This window comes from Coturnix japonica, chromosome 5 (genome assembly GCF_054131305.1).
Source record: "Coturnix japonica strain WE chromosome 5, WE-NBRP24, whole genome shotgun sequence".
NCBI lineage: Eukaryota > Metazoa > Chordata > Aves > Galliformes > Phasianidae > Coturnix > Coturnix japonica.
In genome coordinates, this window is record NC_140667.1 from 40,493,840 (window position 1) to 40,505,940 (window position 12,101).

The window sequence follows — 12,101 nt, forward strand, 5'->3', positions numbered from 1 at the left end:
TTCCAAGATGCAAATAATTTTCCTAATCAAATATTTAGATATGACATAAAATGTTCACTAGTATCAAGACAATAGTTTGATATCAGGCCGGGATTCACTGAAATCCAAAAGCAATGCAAAGAAAATGTAAGGAAATATTTCTTCCACTTTTTTTCCCACTTCCTCAGATTCACCACATATAATTACTTATCTGTCATAAGTTAGACATGACTTCTCAGACCACTGGCCACAGCACTTTTAGAAACAGCAGATCTGGCCAGCCATGAAGGAACACCCCTAAAGGAAGTTTTAAAGAAACAAGTAACATTACTAGCCCTTAAGATATTAAACAATAGTGAGAGAATACTGAATCCATCTACACTTATACACAGACAGGGAATTCAATTTGCTTTATCTGGTAGTACTAGCATTTGTTTTATATCCCTTTAATTAGAACTGTCATTGCCAGCATTATTTTTTTAATCTGCCAGGTTTTTGTGTAAGGTAAATATTCATGTTTTTAAAAAGAAGGAAATAAAGAGAGAGAAGGAGCCCCATCACTTACATTTAATCACACTAAACAAGTTCTTTAGACAATTTGTTCTGAAATTCTTCTAATTAGAGCTTGCCCTCCAGGTAATGCTCTGATCTGATTTACCAGTGAGTATAAATTAGGAACATTATGTAATTAGCCCTAAGACCACGAAAGGAAGGAACAGCTGGGTGGCACAGAGGGGAAGCAAATAAACATCTCCCAGAAGACTTCTTGATAAAAATATAATAATAAAAGTCCCTTCTCACTAGAGTCTTTAGTGATTGCTATGGTAGCCTACTGTAATAAGGCATCATTTATTTGAATTTGTTTTGAAAGATTTATCTTGGCATTTTACATTAGCCTGGCACCTTTTCAGATGTTGACACTCTGAAGGATAACCATGGATTCATATAACATAAGAGCCATCTTTTTCATGAAATATTAATAGTTTAAGTAACTGGAAAAGTATCTTCACTGATTAACAATGATGATGTCATGTATTTCCCATGAGTAATACATTAAGCTTCTTGTAATCTCTTCTGCATTTTCTGTCTTTTTTTCCTGCTATCTCTAACCTGAAGTGTTATTATTTCACATCCCACCCCATATAAAGTGCATTCATGAGCTGTCGTCATTTTTTCCCAATACAAGGTGACAATACCTCTAAATTATTTTCTGAAATTATCAAAGTTCAAAATTTCTGGACCATTTCCACATAGATCATTCAAATAGCTGACAGGCTGATAGCGCTGGGGATCTTCAACCTGGAGAACAGAAGGCTCTGGGGTGATCTGATAGCAGCATTTCAATATCTGTGGTGATAGAACAAGGGAAAAAGGTTTCAAGCTTAAAGAGGGTAGATTTAGGTTAGATACAAAGAAAAAATCTTCTACAGTAAGGGTTGTGAGACACAGAAACAGGTGGCACAGAGATGTGGTGGATGTCCCATCTGTGGATACTTTCAAGTCTGGATTGCATTCTAGGCAACCTGATCTAACTGTGCATACCCCTGTTCATTGCAGGGAAGTTGGACTTGGTGGCTTTTAAAGGTCCCTTCCAACTTCAAGGCTTCTATGATTCTATGAAATACAGATATATATACATTTTTCAACCTGCAGGTACTGTCTACATCAGTGTTATGTATGTAGCAGAGCTTAGATTTGGTATCTGTTGCTGTGAGACTGATGGCAGAAGAAGGACAGTGGCAAAATAGTGTTTTACTTCTCCATGTACATTTCATCGATATTTGCTGAATGTTTGTGGATACCAGAGTATGTAAGCACACTAAGGTAGTGAGTGGAACATTTCAGCAGTAAAGACAGTGATGTGAAAGACAAGCCACATTCCAAATGGCCATACAGATTTTTATGAATGTGGCATGCAGGCTCTTGTTTATTGCTGGTGCAAACATATAGCCAATAGAGGTGACTGTTGAAAAATAATGCTTTGTAGCTGATAATTTTCTCTATCAAATTGAGCTGTTGTGATTTTCAAGAAAATAAGTGGGAAGAATTGCTTTTGGAACAATCTATGTATGTAGCTTCTTATAGTAGGAAACAATAAATAAATCATGTCACCAAAGTGCTCTTGGCAAGGTCTTTCTCAGTTGGTTGTACAAAAAAAATCCAATCACAGATGTCCTCTGTGCTTCTCAGATCTTCACACACATCAACATACTATATGAGGCACAATCCCTAAACCGTCTGTCTGGACAAGTGGTGATTTAATCCTTACATAGCATCTCCTTCAGCTCTTTAAAATTAGGTGTAAAGATTTACCCATGGGCTAAGTAAAAAAAATGGTACAACAGATACAACGAGGTGAAATGGAGGTGTCAGTTAAGCAAGTAACATGAAAGTAAAGACTCACTGCTTTAATCTGTCATTAAGTATTTTTGAATACTGCATTAGATTACAGACCTCTGAAAAGTGTGACTATTCCCTTTCTTGACACTCCATATTTCACTTCGTAAGAAAACAAAAAATATGTATACAAGGCAAAAGTAAGGAGAGTTCTTCTCCAGTTACGCAGTGAAGCCGACTTAGGTCTCAAAACCTAGTAATTTGTCATTATTTTGTAATGCTTCTTAAGTCCCAGTAATTCCTCTTACTACCCACAAGCTGCTTTAGTTTATGCTTGACTTTTCCTCAAGCTTCCATTCCACAGTGAAATTTTCTAGCATCACAGCAGTGATATGTGGGACAGAAACCTTCTTCTAAATTTTTGTATGTCATTATTTCAGTAGGAATGCTATTTAACTACTTCATTTCTACTGATGTTATCAGTATTGATGCCAAATATCTTTATAATGTTATTTTCTCTAGTAAGAGACTACAAAGAAAGTCACAAATTTAATATCTTGTATTAGATACCATCAAAACACTGACACCTTGTATCACTATGAGTATTAGACTCTGCAGCAAGTTTAATAGCACATTGCTTATGCATATTTGTTGCATTAAGGAATGTAGATGCAATAACTGAACAAAATTGTACAGTGATTATATATAAATACAGTTCCATGTGTACACACACAGACGTGCAAATCCAAATCTCTTTATTGACTTCTCAGTCTGGGAATGTAAAAGAATTTTGAGCCTATTTCTCAATTACAAGTAAAACCATACAAATTTGGTTTTTTACTTCACATTTTTGTGTTTACCTTATAGTCAAGCCATAAATAGTAATCAGAAAGAAAGCTAGGTAGATATCTTTCTTAAATACACTTTTGCTGAAATGGAGGTTGCAGTGCTCAGTTATGGTTGCAATCTTTGTTTAACTGACTCTTAGTCAATAAATCACTTATATATCTGTCAAATATAGTCCAAACTTTTTTTGTCATTACAAACCATTTTCTTCCCCACCTCTCCCCCTACTGTCCCTAACCCTTGTTTATATACTTTAAAAGCTTGTCCCTCTTTAAAAACATTTATTTTGTGAAGAGGAGCCTTCCTTAGAATGAGATTTGTCCAGAACTAAACATACAGACTTTCTTAACAGTTTTGTTGTATTTTTACCCTAAGAATATATCTTAGAGTATCACTTCAAAAACAAAGGGAAACTCTAAAAAGGATAGGATACGTTAAAAGGATAGGAAACTAAAAGGTAGAATATATGTAAGCACTGCATGTATGTTAATAATTTTACTTATAATCATGTAGGTCCCTAAAATGTATGCTATAAACTCCAGGAATTTAGAATTTTATTAATTTAGATATTAAATGAGTAAAAATTGAAGGGTCTATATTTTGCAACTTTCATTAATTATTAGTGCAAATAGTGGCAAAATAACACTCTGGAAGCTGTTGATTATCCTTGAATATCAACCTTTTATTTTGGTATACTTTAAAAAAAAGTAAAGTTATACAAGAACTTCAAACATGCAGCCTGTATTATAGATCTATGCAACCAGAATTCAACTGGTAGCAGTCAAGGATGAGTACCTGAAAAATAAATACTGTACATTAATGAATATATTCACCAATAGCAAAGGAAGAAATTATTACAGTATCAGGTAAACATAGAAAACTTTACATGCACTCGTCACTCAGTTACAGTAAGGAATATGACAAACAAGATAAATCTTTATTCTGGATCTACAGCTAACCAGCACACTTATTTTTAAGGAAATTACATCAACGTATTAGTGTTTATTTTGTGAACCTAAGTATTAGCAAGCAAGGGAAAAAGAAACATGAAATTTCTGATTTTAATTAAATGAACTGAGAGCCAGCAAAATTTCCAAAGTAAGATTTTTCTTTCTGAAGCTGTATATGATAAACATAGAAGAACATAATGAACACTCCATAGGATTTTTTTTTTTAATTAAACAAATATATACTTGTTGATAGTTATAATATGGAATATTGGGGGAGTGAGGGAAAGGCTGAGTGGTACTGAGCTGTTGCAGATTTAAACCACAACAGAAGGTTAATTCCTTCTGTTTCATTCATTCATTCATTCAAAAGCGTGCTGGACAGAACTTTTCTTGAGGTGAATCTTTCAGAAAATATATTATTAAAAGATTATCAAAGTAATACTTTTTACTTCTGCAGAAACTTTAACATATTCTCCTAGGAGATACTGAGATATGCACTCATAAGTCTTCTGCAGGCATGTGGTAGACTTTGCCTATCCTAAAACAGCTAGAGGGAACACTTACTGGGAGAAAAAGAAAAAGAAAAAGAAAAAGAAAAAGAAAAAGAAAAAGAAAAAGAAAAAGAAAAAGAAAAAGAAAAAGAAAAAGAAAAAGAAAAAGGAAAAAAAAAACCACATAACATTTCTTTTTTTTTCCCCTGCAGGTGAGGACGTTAATACTGTTAATTGAAAAAAAAGGAAAAAAAAAAAAAAAGAAAATTAAAAAGAAAAAAGAAAAAGAATTGGAACAGCTAACACATAACACATGATAAGTGATGGTTGTCTGTGGGCCCATAGTAACTCTTTCCTTGTGTTTTCAGTGTTCACCATGTACATATATATATGCAGAAGGAACCGAAATCTATTTCCAACTGTTTCCATCTGTTCTTTTAACAAAACTCTCAGTCCCTATGCAAAGCAATATTAAATACCTCAAATATGATATGAAATCTAGTTCATTTAACAGAGTGTGAACTTCCAATGAAAACAAAAGACATAGCAACCTGAATATAGAGCTCAGAATCATTCTTTATTTAGGCAGACCTCTAAATATTTTTATTTATAAAAAAAAATAATCTTTTACAGTGGGTGTTAATGTTGATTTTCAAATAAAGTAGTGTGTACAATCTATCATTTGACTAATGTGTATGGACAAAATCCAAAAATATGTTCTCTTTGTGTTACTGGTCCAAATATTTACAATTATAAATAAAAAATATGTATTTTCACAAACCAGCTTGACAGTGTTGCCTCAAAGTATAGATCTTCCCACGTAGTCATTTTCAATAATATATATCAAAAGCAACATAAAAGTGAGAGAAATGGCAGTAACATAGAACAGCATTCAACGCATCCTTCATTTCTGTCTGCAGTACTTGCAGAGAATTCAATTATAAAGAACTACTACAAAGAAAATCTTGATGTCCATTCCTGGAAATGTATTCTTCAATTTGACCTTCTCTGCGAACTTCTTTTCATAAACAAAATGTACACAAAATACAGTGCATAAACTAGAGGATTTAATTCAGAGATGAGAAATCAATGTTCTTCTCCACTTAAGCACTAAAGATTATGATAAAATAACACATAAGGTCATCTGTTTTGTAAAGTAAATATCAAGGTGTTAACAAATAAACCTCTTCATTCATAAATGAATAGAACAAATGTTTGGCTGAGTACCAGAAAAAGTATTTGAAGACAGGAACAAATAAGCAAAAAACAAACAAACAAAAAAAACACCAAACAAACAACAACAACAAAAAAAAAAAACCCAACACTGAAATCAAATATCTTCCTCCTAGTAAGAACTTTAGAATAGAACAGTAGTCCTATCTTTGCATCTATCTGAGATATAATAAAACAACTTTATGTTGAAAAATTCACAAAAGAAAGCAAGCAGGAATTAGAAACTATCTAATATGCAATTTGCAGTGAGTCTAATATGCAATTTGCAGTGAGTCTTCAAAGCAAGTAATGAAGGGCTTTGAGAAATAGATTTCTTCCATGTTTGATACTTTAGAATGACCATAACACCTGTCTTGTTCTGATAGAAAATAAGAATAATAAGAATAGTTCATTATTTGTCATGTACTTTCATTGTCCAACCTCTCTCTTCAATGTCACTTAACCATTGTCTTTCCCAAATACGGACTAATTGGCACATAACAGTCTAAAAAAACTTTTATTTAATACAGTAAGGAGTCTTTTGGTTCACAAAGTACATCATAAACACACTTCCAATCAAGACTAAGTTACTATTTATTGTGCTTTCTTCTTTGAATTTAACCTCTGTATTAACAGATTCACTGTTACTAAAGACTGACATAGCTCAGCATCTGTGGTGAAATGAGTCTTGGACTGTTCCAGGTTTGAAACAGTATTCAGTCAATTTTTTTTTACTTTCAAAGGGGGCAGTCTGTCTAAACAAGACTTTACTGTGTGTCAGAACAAATTTTCAATGTTTTTATGTTATAAATGGATCACATCTATCCCTAAGAAGATGAGTGATAGCACTTATTATCTTCCTAATAATGAAGGTAACTTTAAAATCACAGACATTGCACTTCAAATATACTCAGGAGCAAAAACTGAATTTTGAATTGCTCAGAACTTTAATTAAAAGTCTTTATATGATCTAGCCAAAAGTCATGATACACATAAGTAGGGTAAAATCTCCCTCTTCTGATATCTCTACCTCTATAAAGAGATAAAATAAAAATCTACGTTGGATTCTATTACATAAAGGAAACAAAGTACAGACAAGTAATATTTTTATGTCACATGAAGAAGAAAGCAAAAGCACACATAATGTGTGCTCTAGTATTGTAATAGTTTCCAAGAATGACCCTGAAGAAGACTGAATAGTCAGCAAGTAACAGTGGACATATGCATCTCCTTTTTACTGCTATTTAGTATATTTCAAATCTCCCAATTCACCTTTCATTTCTAAGAAAGGCATATTACTGCATCAAGAATGAGAGTGTTCCTTACCTTGGACAAAATTTCTTTTTGATTCCTACTGTCAATAAGCTCATGACATGGCTCATATGTATTTCTGTCTTTATAGATGTACTGGTACAAAGTCTCTGCCCCCAGAATACTACTTCTGTCTGAGTAATCAAAGATATACAGTGGGTAAAACCTTCTGGATTCACTACACAGATTTAAACTCTCATAAGACATTTCTCTAGAGATGTTTTGAAAAGAACATTTTTCTGTTGGTACCACAACTTTTACTATCTTTTGTCACCGGCTGGCTGATAACTCATCACATAACCTTCATAGTGAGAAGGAATATGCCCAAAAAGAATGAAAAAATATTTTTTTACATACACAATTAAGAGACACAGCCACAGACATGGCTTTTCTACCTGTTTTCTATGTTTCCTTTCTACCTGTGAGAGAACTTTAGTAATATTTCTGTGCACAAAAATGTTGGCAGGCATTCATTTAAAGTTTATTGATTTGTGAAAGCATGTATAAACTTGTAACTTACAGAGGTGTGAAAAGTCTTTCACTGATGTACTGGTTATAATTTGAAGTTTTCTTTAGATTTTTGCTTGTAAAAGAAGCACTGCTGACTACAGAAAATTTCTGAACAGATGCTTGTAGCTCAAGCAACACTGGTATTACTACAGTTTAAAACACAGCATGTCTTTGAAGCTTTCCAAGAAAGTATATTATTCATGAGCCAGTATTTATAGACAATATTTATGTCCAACTTACAATGAGGGCATTTAGACTTCTGTAAATTTCAATACAGCTCAGTAAGTTCATAGTTCAGTAAGTCATGGATAAAATATCTTTTCTGAACTGAATGAATTCTCTGTCTTTCAATATTTTTTTCCCAGTTAAATAAGCAGAACAAACTCAGTGAATAATAATAAAAAAAAATAGATAGGACTGTCTTCAGAAAAGGAGCTGTAATATAACCTAAACTAAAGGATTTTCAGAACCAACCTTCTACTTCATATTGTAAACATTCATTCGGATCTTCAAATAAACCACTCTTCAAGGGCACTTCAGAAATAAACTTTGGAAATATTTTCTACAATTTTCCTCATTTCTGCTGTCTAAACAAACAAAACAAAAAAACAAACAACAACAACAACAACAACAAAACAAAACAACAACAACAAAAAAACAAAATTCAGTGTATCTGTTCCTGAGGCACAGGTCCTTCACTAAAAATCTACTATAGCAGAGGAGAGAAAATGTTATCTAACATATGAGGGCTGCTCCAAAATAAATGCCTCCTATTTGATTAAATTTGACTATGATAGCAGAGGTGGATGCATGGCAATAGAGGCTGAACTTTCCCACCAGTATTTTATTACATTTTGTTCCTGTGTGACAAAAGGTAGCAGAGGGCCAGTCTGACAAAATGGCATCTGACATGGAACTGTGGATGAAGCAAAGGTATGTCATGGAATTTCCCCATGTGGAAAATATTGCACCTACTGGCATTCACTGATGCCTGCTGAATGTTGTGGAGACTGAACAGTGGATATAAGCACTGCTTTTGAGCAGAGGAGACATCAAAGTTAAAGACAAGGTGCATTTTGGATTGCCATGCATGGATGTCACCTCTGCTGCTGACATCAAATGATTTGGTGCATATCTCATGAATGATTTCCTCAAATTTAGGCTCACAAGAACTCTTCAGCTGTGCCCTAGGCTGTGCCCCTTGAATTTTATATTAGTAAGCAGATTACTGAATACTGGGAATCACAAAAGCATTCAGAAAATGGAAAATTCGAAATGAAGGAGAAACCTAAATATATTTATATGTATATGTATATATAAGTTCTATATATTCAGTTTACAGAAAGATAGCTCTCACTCCTAATAAAGTCACTTCTGTAAAAATGTCTTCCACAGGATTCACAACATAATGGAGAACCCAGATCTAATAAAGATATGAATAAGGCTCTGTTAAAATAAGTATCACTGTTTCCTCAGAAATGTCATGTATCTTTCCATTTTGCTTCACTTCTGGTAAAGTTATTAGAGAGGACTAGCAGGGATGTACTGCCGAAAGACTATCAATTCATTATTGGGACTCGGAGGGAGCCTACAGGAGCTGAGCTGGCAACAGGATGGTGGCAGATTATTACATCAAAACAGGTGCAAACAGATGCAAGATGGGAGAGTATCAAGTGGACTCTGGGTCACGTGGGCCCTACATCAGGGATGAGGACTACATACATCTGATGCTGGAGTTTCTGACCCATTATTCTCTTACACCCTGCTGAAGTACGCAACAGTAAAAGAATCAGCTGGCCAGTAGTGATCATCTTAAATATTTTTTAAGGATATGCATGCTTTTTTTTTTCCCCCTACATATTTTTTCTATGAACTCTGTGCAAGCAATGGATATGACTTCAGTTTTCAGAAATGACCATGGAAAGAGAAAAAAATCACAAAGCCACGTTACTTTAAATGCATATGATTGGTATTAAAAAGATATAGGCTTGAATACATAGATTAAAAACTTAGTCTGATTAAATACTGGGAGTTCAATATAGTCAAATATAACTTGATTTTAAGTGTTAAGGTTAACATCTTTGACTTTACAATGGGTTAATCTTGATGTGTGTATCATTTTTTTAAGTAAAGTTATAGATGAAATTATTTCTGTGGTTCCTTAGAGGATTTACACAGCCCATATCATTTTCTAATAAATATGTTTTCAGTTCTCGCTACCCCAAACTATTATGAGGACAAACTGGAACAACCTCTTTGGAAGTTTCTCAGTTTCCTTGTTGTCATAACTAGAGACACATCAGGCAAGGATATATCAGCACATATTTACAGGAAAAAGTACAACTTTGAAGCCAAGAGAGAGAGCTTCATTAAGAGTTTTTGAAACTGCATTTATGACATTCCCCAAGCCCTCCGTATCTTGAAGCATAGTCCAAGGCCCATCAGTCCAACAACTGCTTCTTCCAGTTCCCTCAGATAATTTTGCCTATCCCTAATTTATATATTCATAAAACTTAAAATGCCATGGGAAGGAAGCTGGCTCCTATCATATTTTCTATAAGCCAAATAGATGAGCACATATCAGATGAAACCAAAACAGTCCAAAGCACTCGTGTTCCACTATCTGAGATAAAGCCTTTAGAAAAATATTTGATCTTTTTCAAACAGATCAGTCATCACTAGTGTATTTTAAGACATACAAAGACAGAAGTTGTTACTATGTAAATATCTCTATAATTACAGTACTTACAAGGAGTGAAATATTCAAAAAGTTGAGAGGGTAATTCACCTACTTCAATATATTGTAATACAAGACAGTCACTATTAAAGTGACAACTACCTCTAACATACTATTGTATATACATCCACAGTCCTAGGTATGTATGATTTGGGATTACTGAGATGTCATACTGAGTTATTACTTTTACCTGAACATATTTACCTGAATTTGTTCATCCCAAGTAGACTTGTAGCATATAAACAAGACCATAATCTCTCCTTCTAGTAGGTAACATGATGCTCTCACACTTTTTTGTATACCCTAAACTATATTAAGATCTTCTAGAATAACCAAATAAGTTTATAGTATAACAGTCTACAAAGGCTCAAATCAGAAAAATAAATAAATAAATAAATAAATAATGATGAGTAATATTGTTAGTGTAGAAGGCTCCAAAACAGATTTTGCCTGACAAATTAGACTTTGGTCCAAGTTCAGATTTGATGTGTAAATAAGTTTAAAGAACAAAGTGATGTGAATTACATCATCTCTCCATCTCTCATTTCATAAATAATGCAAGATTTTCCCCTTAAGAACTTAATGACTGGTATGGAATTGTTATCTATATCTTCCCCTTTTGGTTCCTTGCCTACCACATTCATTTTATAACACTTCAACACATCTAATACAGTGAGATAAAATGTCATGGAAGCAAATTACACCTAATCCTATTCTAATCCTACCCTTTATTTTGAAATTCAGTTTCTTTTCTTTCTTTAAAATCATTATACAGTACAGAACTGGTGTTAACAACTTCAAGCTTACATAATTTTCATTGTTTCCAAACAGTTACTAAAGAGGGAGTACAGAATCAATTCAGTGTTGAGAAAACATTTCATCATCCATGAAAAATATGGTAAATATAATGAAATAAAATAGTATTTTCACATGATTAGTTGCCTCTAAGTAAAAGATAGGTCAGTTCAATTGTTTTCCCCCATGAACTCTTTCATTTTGTTACTTTTACAGAAAATAGAAAAGTTTCAGTAAATTGTTTACAGTTCTACAGTTCTGTGTGCACAAATCCTCTCATCATTTTCTTTCAAGGATGATTTATTGGACTGTGACTATACTACAAGCACTTTGCCAGTATAGACAAGTAGAACATTACTACATGCCAGCAAAAACCTTTTTGGGAGCTGCATGTTAGGTTCCACCCTAAGTTTTCCCCACTCTCCAGTGAAACTACCTATGTTGACAAAACAGCTATTAATCTGCACAGCTAAGATAATTACTGATTACAATTGTTTATAACCTCTAGCAAAACATACTTGCTGAAGTCTGTATTATGGATATGTTTCAGCTTTTACAGTATGATGGCTGCTCCAGAAGGAATGTCTCCCATTTTATTATGTTGGCCCACAACATTACAAGCATATATTGGTTGCATGGTAGCAGAGGCTGAATCCTCCTATCTTCCTAACAGTATACTGTTACATTTGGTTCCTGTGTGTCAGATGTCAGCAGAGCAGTAGTCTGATAAATTCGTATCTGACATGGAAATGCATATGAAACAAAGGTGTGTAAATGAATTCCTCTATACCAAATAAATAAATAAATAAATAAATAAATAAATCTATTGACATTTAATCTATTGACATTCCTCTGTGCTTACTGAACATTTATGGAGACCAAGCAGTGGATGTGAGCACTCTGAGTCTGCAGGTGGTGCATTTCAATAGTGAT